We start from the raw sequence: 9,905 nt of genomic DNA, 5'->3' as shown, positions 1-9,905 counted from the left end.
CAACAACAACAAAAAAAAAAAAAACAAAAAAAACAAAAATCACTCATCTCTGAGAAAGATGCAAATAGTGTTCAGAAAATAAATAAATCTTTTTAAAAAGCGTTCTGTTCAATGATCCCATTACATGTTTATTCCTAGCCAAAAGAGCAGCTGCCTAGAACAGGTTGGGATGGCAGGATGGGTACAGTGCAAATCCACTCTGGGGTAATCCATGGATCTATGGGAGAAAGTTCTATTTACTCTGGGAAAAGAGTCTATTCCCTCTAGTACATGCCAAGCATGTAAAAATGTACTGCTCATTAGCATTCAAGTAATCACCCCAGATGATTTATTGCACGTTTATGAAAAATGGATCTTCAGATTTACCCAAAAGTTTCACATTAGTGCCTTATTTGCCTGCCCTAGCAAAAAACTGCTTTATCAGCCACATCTGTGGTTGGGAAGGGTGACATCCAATGGCCTGAGAACCCTCTGGGGACTTGCTTTTTCATAAGTGCATAACCTCACTACTTATTCAAGACTGAAGCACAACTAAATTCTTGATCTTTCTCTTCCCAGAAAAGCCCCATGAATCTGCAATGTGCAATTCAGAGAAAACCCAAGGCAGGAGAGAGACAGATGTATTTATCATGCACAGATGATGTAGGAAGGAGAAAAAAAATACTGTCATCAGTGCCTTACTGACTACAAAATAAGGAACAGCAATTAATCAGCAGGAGTACACTCTGAGAGGAAATATCGATTGAATTTGGAGAAACTTTGGTATGCTGAAGGAACAGTTCCTCTGCAAAGGTAACCAGAAAAGTTTCTGTAAATTAGAATGGCACCCAGCCAGCCCACAGCCGGTCTGAGTGCTGCTGCAGGCAACCCAGCAGAAATGTGCAACAGACTCACGTTGGTTTCTAAAGAGTAATTTAAATACATTAGTAAATCAATGACATTGGCAGTTTGATGGATTATGATGGAGAAGTTCTCATCTGAAACATCATCTTTAAAACCTGCAAAGCTCTGGAAACTGAGCTGTTACAACTTTACCATGGTTTGTTTGCTGTTTTTGTTTTTTTTTTTCCTTTTAAACTTTATCTTCCCTCCCCCTCCCCTCAAACAGCTTCTAGTGTGTGGTTATCCCAGCTTACACTGACAAGAGGTTTCTCTCCTGCTGGACTGGCCCTCAGGTCCTCTGGAGTCCCCAGTGTCCCATTAGTGTGAGAAAGAAGAAAGGCTTTATTTGGCCCTTCTCAGCCATGGAGAGGCAGGAGGTGTCAGTAACATGGCTGAGGAGAAGCTCTGCTAAGAATGTACAGATACAGGCTCACAAAGGAGATGCTTCTAACTTATTTCTTTCCTTTTACCTGGCTGGCATACACTTACATCTGGAAGGGTTTAGCCACCCTGACCTTAACATAGGAAACAGTGGTTTATATTTAGAGAAAAGCAAGACATTTTTGCCCCAGGAAGTGCTCCACAGGATCATACGAAGCAATCACATCTTTCAGCTCCAAGTCCTACCTCCCTGAAGATCTGACCTCAGGCAAACCCAAGCACTGCTGTGAAAGGAGCTGTGATCCACCAGGAGATGTGCAAGTCTGCCCAGCCTGCCAGCCCAGAGTACATTCTTGATGGGACTTGTGTCAGGTTGGGCTTCACCATTCCAAGGGATTTCATTTGCAGTTAGAGTAAGAACAACCTCCCTGCCTCAAGAACATCTAGAGAGTTACCTTGTTGTCCTATTCAGTAATAAACGGCTCTTTGCTAAGGTCATCCTTCATCTACACAGTAAATAAAACTGTCAACTGAAGCGAGTTCCTGTTTCTCAGCAGTCAAGCAATACAATAAAACTCAAAATAATGTATTTAAACAATGATTTTGAGAAAGAATGCAAACCTTAAGGAAGTTTTCATAGAATCATTGCCTCTCAGTTGATCAACATAAAAAGTGATTTAGCTGGGGATAAGGTTTAGAAGGCTGATATTCAGATCATCTTTAGAGACAGAAAAAAAATTCAAGACCTCATCAAAATCATTGATTCCATCTCTCTTCACCTTACACCTAAAGAACATTTCAAGTTAAAAAACTGCAGCTTCAAGAAAAGAAAACAATCCTCAAGTTTACCTGTATAATTTTAATTCCATTATGTAGGTAACCTTACTGCTGTCAGACAACATTTCTCACCTATTTAAGAAGAAATTCAATAGGAATGCTAAGATATTTTCAACACGCTGACTATTTTTATCTAGAGGAAAATAACCTATTAGATGCATCTGAACAGTAAAAACATACTTGCTAGACAAAGTCGGGTTTATTTCTACCATACCTGCCATACATCAACCAGACGCAATAACGTCTTTCCAGAAGAATTAGCTCAACTGAGACAGCTGTAGTGAGCTCACATGGACTTTTATAGTATAACTCCATAGTTTTAGTTGCCTAAAATACAAGGCTTGGGTTTCTCCAATACATTCACAAACTGTACTGTATACAGAGGCAAAACAGGTAGAAATGCTGTTCTCTTTATGTTGTGATTCTCACTAAGACCACATAGTCCTACATCAATCAAAATGCAATGATTCAGGCTGCCAAAGCAAGTGTTTACATCTCCCAATGTTTTGATGGTGATTTACATAAACACAAAAACAAATCTCACACTGTCTGAAATCAGATTCCAGTTCTGCCGCAACAAGAAGAGGGCACCCCACATCAGACTGACCAGCCCAGCTCCCAGTCCACAGGGCTTTCAGTTCCTTCACTTCCTTCTCACTGGAGTGAGAACAGCTTATCCCATTTCTGGAACAAAGAGTGGGAGAGATTGAAACACTTACAAGAAGCTCATATCTATCTTTCTAAATCCAAACACTCAAAAACTGCAACTTTGAACTCTCTCCCAGATCATGGGATTTTGACAGGTGTTACCTTCAAAACTGTGGAATATTATTACTGTGATGTTCTTCATTTTAAAATATTTAGATAGAAAACCAAGTTTTTATCAACAGTTAAGAGTACAGAAGCTCCACTAGAGGAAAAAAAACTCATCCCATATTTATATGATTCCTGGAGGCTGAACTTTAAAAATAGTCCAACCATTACAATTCATCACATGTAAATTTATGGGACTTGGCAACTATGTTAATGTCTCGAGGGATGATGGAAGAGGAGGAGAGCTCTTGGCTAAATGGGTTAAAAGTTCTTTTATTTTTTTTTTTTTTCCATCTTTTATTTACTACTTCTTTATTAAATAGAAGGAGCATATTGAAAGAGATTTCTTAAAGAAGCCCATTGATTCTTAGTGTTATGGAGACACGTACTTACCAATACCTCACACTAAGTATTCTGACACTCATTCAACAAAACTGGATGCATTCTGCAGAACGACAAACTAAGAAATAAAAATACATTTTTTTTCCCTGAAAAACATGTCCTTTCTAAGACTATTGCCCATAGCAAGTTAGGAGTGAAAAGTCAGGTTTAATAAGAGTACAGGAGAAGAGCAGTTTCAGAGTAGCTATTTTTTTGTTAAAGGCAGAGAGAATCCCATGGGGGCAAAAAAAGTGCAGTAATTTGTGGTTGCATTGTTTTTCCACCCAGAAAAACTAATCTTTATCAATTTTACGAATCAAGAGAGGACAGGTGGAGGGAAGATTATTACTCTTTGCATTTGTTTCCTTATTCTAAAACATAAAATAAGAGAAATCACAACAGTTCCTACGTGGCACAGACACCTGCTGTTCCAGACACGGTCAGTGCTACAGCTCAACTTTGCTTGTGGGAGTTCAGCCACATCTTTGCTTTGTAATTCCACAGTGCTGGCTGACAGCTATTATTATTTTGTGTCTTTGCACCAGAGCTTACAAACTCCAGGCTACGCAGGCACACAGCACGGTGAGGCCCCAAGGAGGCCCAGCAGCAGAAGGCTGCCAGCATCACACACCGCCCTGCAGCACAGCTTTGCTATCAGTCACACCTGCAGCCCCACCAGAAGCTGTGATCTGCAGAGGCTTTCAGACACGGCTGTCAGAAGATCCTTCCTCTTGCATGCCAATAACTGAAGCTGATCTGCAATTTACGCTTCGCTGTGTACCAGACTCCTACTCCTGAGGAATATTTACCATCCAAAAACAAAAATACTGCCATAAGGTGTGAATAACATCAAGTCTTTTGTTTAAGAGGAAATACTGTGACTTGCTGATATTTTCTAACACTGCAATAATTTTATAAACACCTACTAACAGAGTAACTTCCACCATATGATGGTGGCTCTCAGGCCTGCCATCCCCAGCTCTGCTCCAAAATGAGCACAAAGGCAATCAGAAGAACCCAACACAGCACTGCTTTGGTCACAACATTCAGTCTGGTCATTCTGGTGGTCAAACTGGAAAAAAGTCAGATGGCTATAATTGTTTGCCTTTTTTTTTTTTTTCCTCTAGAAGTTTACAGTATTGGCCCTAACGCAGATGCCCCTGTTTGTTGCAGGGCAGTTGGCCTTTAAGAGTCCCCTCCAACACAATTCTACAACTCACTGCCTAATCTCCATGATTGTTCCTCCATGGGGTTTGGGGAGATTAATACATGCAAGAGCAATGCAGAGTTTTTATAGCACATTACAACATCTATCTTTTGAAAACGTATTCGAGAGAGAGATGGATCACCCATAATATTACTGCAGAGGAAAGTCTAGCACTTTGTATTATACCTAAAGCATACTGCAATACGATGATTCTAGGGTGCAGCAGCAAATAACTCTGCTGTTTGGGACACACATTTGGAACGAAAATACAGATAATTTTTTGTTTTGTCAAACAACCCAGTTAATCTCAGTGTTAAAGCCAGTTGTCATAACATCCACTTACAAGGTTTGCATCCATTATTTATTCACCAAAAAAGGAACTATAACCAAAAAGAAATAGAAAATACTGTATAGAAAGACTGTTTATGCTTAGATTGTTTTACTCATAAACGATGGAAAGCACAACAAAATGGCAGGGTAGCAAGGTCTTAAGTTATGTAGAGTAAGGGTCTGCTTAGATACGAGAGCAGAAGGCACAGAAATAAATCGGGGAGAAAAAAAAAAAAGCTGCTTACCTTCAGAAGGCCTCAGATACACAGGAATCTCCAACACAACCCCCTTGCGCCCACTGCCAACCCTTACATGAGGTCTGGGAAAGGGTGGATCCTGGCTCCTCCCCTTCTGGTCACTCAGGTGCATGCAATCGCCTGGGCTGGCCTTGCCTTCCCACCAGGTGCTCAATCACTGGTTCAAGCTGTGACTTAATATTCCCCTCACACTACTGCTGACTACTCCATACACGTTATGTTAAATTCCACAATCAGAAGCATAAATAAATCCAGGAAGTTTGTGTTCATATCAGGAGATGCCATTATTTCACCACTGGGAATAAATTTAGCCCAGTGAAGACACCACAAGAAGTCCATGTATCATGTCAGCACTGGGGTCCCTGCTGCAGCCTTGCAACACAGCCTTTGCAAAGACAGCACTGCTAGCTGTCTGAGCAGATGGGGCACTCGTGCAATGCTGCTCCGTTCACCATCCCCCTCCTCTGCTCTGCCACAGGGACTTAGCTGGCACAATGACTTCATGCTGTGCCTAGAGCCAAGAAAGCTCCTTAAAGCATAGAAAGTTCCATCATTCTGGAGATAGTTTTGGCTGCTACAGAGCTTGCTTATCCCAGATAAATTTCTGAACCGCTTTCCTACCTTTTTACTTACAGAGGAAGAACACCACTTTGAGGACAGCAAAAACAGTCAGCAAGGCACATTGGCACGTGCCTTTAGTTACACTTGATATGTCAGCCAGTATTAACATTTCTGCCTTACCTTTGTACAGAGTATCTGCATCTTCAATTGGAAGCTGCTTCTTGGCAGCTGCTCTGCGATAGACCACGTGTGTTCTGCCTCCTTCCTCCTCCTCCTCACGAGTCCCCTTCTCCAGAGGTTCAATGAAGAACTCATCCTTGTCCGTGCGAATCATGCCAGCCTGGAGGAACAGGGCACAGATCGAACATTTTGTGTTACTCACACACAGCTGACACTGTGAGTAAATAGTTACAGTATGCTTAAACACACATTAGTGTCCTCTAGAGAGCAATTAGGATGCAGAGAGGAAGCCAGGTGAATTCTTTATTAGAGCAAAATGAAGTTCCATTTCCCCAACTTGACAAGAAAGGACAAAAGGTAAAACCCTGAACCAAAGGGATTTCTCCTTAAACCAGATGAGTGAAGCACAGGTCTGAGAACCTGTCTAGGAAATACCATCTCAATTAGAAACCAACTACAATGCAAGTTAATATGACCTTGGCTATCTGTCAGCCACAGACTGCCCCAGTGCCTCCTATCTGCTAAACAGAGGATCGGGTCAGTGCTGTAAGCTGGTCCTGATGGGCAGTTCCACAGCCAAAAACTGTAGTCAGCCTTTCTGTTCAGAAGCAGAACAGAAGTGCTACAGCTTATATGCGGGCAAATAAGTGCAGAGATTATTTTCCCCTTGACACAAAGGGTTGCACTGACAAAAAAAGAAATAAAAGAACTCTTTCAAGAATTAGCCATAGCTCATTTTGAGAAAGATGCCAGCAGCACTTCTGCTAAGAGAGAAAAACTTATTCAGCCTGGAACGACTGCCCTGGTATGGAAAACTGAGACATTTACACTGCTACAGAGCATCTCAGAGGAACATCATCCGAACGATCCTCAGCACTGAGCACAGCAGGGAAACCACCACAGAGACTGAACACTTTTAAGAGGTATTGCCATTGTTTTCATGCAGGTGGAAGAACTGGGCACCAGGGTGTTCCACACGTGTCTCCCACACGCAACCCTGCCCAAGGGCAGAGGATACATTGGGCGGCAGCTCCCTGCAGAGATGGTTGGCTTGAGTCCATTTTTCTGCATGTATTTACAAATCTGTTTTTGAGAACTTCAAGTGGCAAAAAGTTACCGTGTAAACTGAAAGTCTTACTGTTAATATGGAATAACTTTAAACTGTTAAAGAGAGAAAGCCAAAATGACCTTCAGAAGAACCTCCCTCCTCATCACACTCCTTTCCACCCTGCCCACTGAGGACACCCAACTCACAGGACTGGACTGGGAACTTCTGGACGTGAGGACAGTTCTCAGTTCCTGTGCTTCTGGGACCCCCAACCCTGCTGGGAGAAACTCAACCTCAGGCCTCCAGGAGAAGCAGTTTGCCTCAAACTCAGTACCCTCACTTGAAACAAGCATCATCTAAAACACCCTTACCATATCCCAGCAGTAAAGTTCTCATACAACCCATATTTTTCCTTCTGCAAGCAGCAAACTGCATTTCTACCGCTATAAATACAGTCTGTTCTTCGGTTCACTCCTTGGAAAAATGTCAGGTTCATTTGTCATGTCTTAACTCACATTAGGCAAGATTTCCAGTCCCAGATTTCATGTATGTAATGTATACAGAAACAGATTGAAGAGGAAGGATTAAAGAAGCAAAATTATATCGAAGCAATTTAAACTGATGCCATCCTGCCTGTATAGGGAGGAAACTGAATTTGAAATCCTGTCCTGTTTCTTCTTATCTAATTTAGATTCTACATCAGGCACAAAAAAGGTGAGACAGGCTCAGCAGCTCAAGGCAGCTAAAACAAGCAAGTGCTCAACCCAGAGAGACAGCCACTGATATTCTGGAGTGCTTTAAGGAGTACATGACAATTTCAGAACTGAATTGTCCTTTATTTTCCTTTCAATATTTATTTTACTTGCATATATACCCACATTTCTTCTGATATTGGATATTATACCCAGTAATGTTAAAGCCTTGTAATGAGAAATACACAACTAAAGATGAAGGAGGAACAGGCATTTGCATGCTCACCTGCACAGCATACAACGCAGGTGCCATACACATGCCCAGGAGAAAAACATGGACATCCAATGAAAGAATAGGATTTTGCTTTTAGCAAGTAAGATGCCTTGTTGCAAACATGTTTATACTTATTTCTGGACTTTTTAAAGCTATTATTAAGCCTTAGCAGCTAATGCCGATTCTTAATTGTTCATGCATTGTTTAAAATGCAGCCCATGCCTGCAGGACGTGCAGAGGGAGGTGCCAGTGAGGGCTTGGAGGAGTTCAAATCTTCCAAGGAAATTACCAGGCAGACAACTGTCAGATCTGATCTACTGCTGGTTTTAGAAGGACAACTTTTGTAATTGTGTGTATTTGGGTCATAAAAGAATTATATATTTTTCTATAGATTCTAGATTCTACACAGTTTTTTATTCTTGTGTCTTAAGTTGAATTAAATAAGAAAATATGGCTTTATTTAAGAGTTTAGGAAGAAAATTCATTGAGACTGCAAGGCAGAGTTCCCACAGCAATCCAAAGTTCAAGCCATCTGCCTATGAACATACCCACAATTATATGAGACCCATTTATATGGCACTCCTGCATTTCTCCACCACGCACTTCCTTGGCAGTTCAAGTGAAAGGTTTAACCTCTTCATGTTCATTTCTCTACTTCTTAACCACCATAACAACAGTCTTGTAGGATAATACAAAAGGCTGACTTATGTTTTTTGCCAAGTGCTTTGAATTTGAAAAGCTCAGGATGAATTGCCTCATGATTTTGTTCTGATATAACTCAGAACATCTCAAAAAAAGTCACCAGGAAACCTGCAGGCAGCAGGTGTTGTACTGTTTGAGCAAATTCATGCCTTCCTTCCAACACTGGCTAGACTAAGAAAACTTGAGAACAATCTTGGGTTATCCTCCATTTACTTCAGGCAATGTGCAAGCAGAATTAAGCCTTTCAGTTCTCAGTCTCTCCAAGTTCTGGGCAGAGCAGCTCCCAGGAGCTTACAGGGACCTGCTACCAGCACTGCCCCACTCCGTAATGCCCACTGCCCACCCTGGCAGTGCTGCTCATACAGGGCTCAGGAACATGTCCGTGATGTCCCCTCACAGCCACACACATGCTGTGTTACACAGCCAGGGCCCAGCCTCTGTCCCACCAAGCCTTTACATCTTCCTCTTCTGGAGCTTCGAAGTTCAAACCAAAGTGAGTGTGAGAATATTGCAAAATAATGATGGCAGCTGTGACTGTGTCCTGTGACTAATAATTGAAAATGCATTGGTCTTTGGAACACACTGACCTGTAGCAAAGAGCCCATAAAATCCCACTATTTCCCAAAGCAGGACATCCCCAGGCCTTCCATCCAAGAGTTCCCAGAACCCAGCAGCAAATTACTCGAGTCAGGCACTGCTTAGCACTCATTAATATGCATTAAAGGCAGAAGGCACTTAATCAAAAGGAAACTGCAGTTCAAAGAACCAAAACCTCTGCTAAGGTTAGCAAGGCAGTTATTTGGAAGTGAAAGCCACTCAGGAAAAAAACTCGTAAGGATGGCAGAGAGCGACTGCCCTGTCTAATTAAGACAAAGATTATATTGATAAGCCACAAACGAGTTCATAGCGACACACAGGGCTGGGAGTAGGGCTCCACTGATCTCTTTGGGGAGCAAGAGAGCTCCCGTGCCCCTGAAGACTTGCCAGACTTTCAAGGACCAGAGGATCTACGGATACCCATAAGCGTGAGGATGGCAGGGACCTTCCCTACCTGCCCAGCTGTACGGGACAAGGCCACCTACCATCAGGCCACACCTCCCCACAGGACCTGCTGCCCCGTCCCCACCAGCAGCTCTCCCTGCACAGCTCTGTGTTGGAGTGGGCCTCACCTCCTCAACACCCCAACCTCACTCACATTTCTAAAGGCATTCTTTAAAAGTCTAATTTGATAGAAAAACTGCCTGGCATATTTAGGATCTAAGAAAATCCCGAGTTTTAGAGCTTTACCTCCTGTGGCTAATTAAATGTGCACTCAGTGAGCAACTTAATTGTCTCCTCATTCCCATTCCCATCACAGCTC

This window comes from Meleagris gallopavo, chromosome 15 (genome assembly GCF_000146605.3).
Source record: "Meleagris gallopavo isolate NT-WF06-2002-E0010 breed Aviagen turkey brand Nicholas breeding stock chromosome 15, Turkey_5.1, whole genome shotgun sequence".
Taxonomy (NCBI): domain Eukaryota; kingdom Metazoa; phylum Chordata; class Aves; order Galliformes; family Phasianidae; genus Meleagris; species Meleagris gallopavo.
Note: the sequence above shows the minus strand (reverse complement) of the source record.